The following is a 1,625-nucleotide window of genomic DNA, read 5'->3' on the forward strand; positions in this document are numbered from 1 at the left end:
AACCTTTTAGAGCCTGAGTGCCCAAACTTCAACCAAAGCCAACCAAAAACTTTTTCATTGTAAAGTGCCAGCACAGCAATTTATTTCTCCTTGTTCTTTGACAACTTTCAATCGTTCGGCCTCCTAAAGACACCAATGCATTTGAAAGGAGGAGGGCAAATTCACCTATCATTGTAGGAAGATTCTTTGAGTCCTGTCTGGTGAACTTCATGCTGGGGGGATGGCCTGAGTGCCCACAGAGAGGGCTCCGAGTGCCGCCTCTGGCACCAGTGTCATAGGTTCGCCACCACTGCCTTAGGGTCTGTTCACACAGTGGTTTTTGTATTGGATTTTCCTGTTTATTACAATGGGAAGTAGAGATGACAGGTTGACCTTTTTTATCCTCTTTACAACCAGGAAAAATAAAACTGGGATCATGCTGTAATTTATCAAGTCTGTGGCTGGACTTAGACCCTCTCTAATCAGCTTGGGGGTAACTTGCCGACTGCTGTGACCTCCCCACAATCACGAGAATTGTCCCATTGTCACTACCTGATAGACTGGTAGGCAGAGCATGTCTGCTGCTGCTCCATTCAATGCTGTGGGAAAGTCAAAAATCATAAAGCTCTTGGTACTACCAAGTCCCAGAAATATCTGAGCGCTGTGATCTGCAACTCTCCATATTGCTGAGGGTCGCAACTGTCAGTACAACATGTGTGGACCCGAAGTATGGGTTCAGCTTTCAGGCACGTTCCTTCCGACCCAGACAAATTAATGCCCCTAACTAGCCATGACCAAGATCGGGCAGGGGGACATAGGTCTGGGTCGGGCGTAATGTGCCTGAAAGCCTAATTTTACACTCCAGGTCCGCTCATCTCTATATGGGGTGTTAGTATTTGCAAGACTTTATTCCACACAAATTCAGCCATTGATCTGTTGTGTGTGGGCGTCTCCTGTGCAGTAGGCAGCAGCAGCAGCATCTAATAGAACCCTTCTATTCTGCATGGGGATAATAGCTAAAAATTGTCTCATATTGTATATTCATTAAAGACACAAGGCCATGATATCAAAACTTATCACAGAGTATTGCCCAACGCTGGTTGCCGATCCCTCATTTTCAGGAGGATATATCCTTACCTCAGAGGGCAAAGTATCTTCAGGCTATTCCAGCATTGGTGCAGTTTTTACTTTCTGCCAGTAGGTGGAGACAAAGACCACCATCTGTGTAAGGCTACATTTAGACGATGTATGCCCTCCGATGTATGCCCTCCGTACTACGGTACAGCGGGCATACGTCGGCATTGCGGAGAGGAGCAGGGGATGAGCACAGCTCGCCCCCGCCCCTCTCCATAGGCATATACAGCGCACAGCGCCGTATCATGTAGAAAGATAGGACATGTCCTATCTTTCTACGGGCTACGAAGCGGTACAGTGCCGCACCATACTGCTCCCGTACAGGGTTGTGAGCCCATCGAAGAGTATGGGGGATGTATATCGGCTGTATATACATCCCATGTGTGCGTGTGTGAGAGAATGCAGCCTAATAGTTTGTACATTATGTCCAGACTGGAGGATTATAATCATTTCTATACTATGAATGGACTATACAAAATCTGTTCTGCTAGGAATTAAGGAAACCCATGAAC

The sequence above is a fragment of the Engystomops pustulosus genome, chromosome 6 (assembly GCF_040894005.1).
Source record: "Engystomops pustulosus chromosome 6, aEngPut4.maternal, whole genome shotgun sequence".
Lineage (NCBI taxonomy): Eukaryota > Metazoa > Chordata > Amphibia > Anura > Leptodactylidae > Engystomops > Engystomops pustulosus.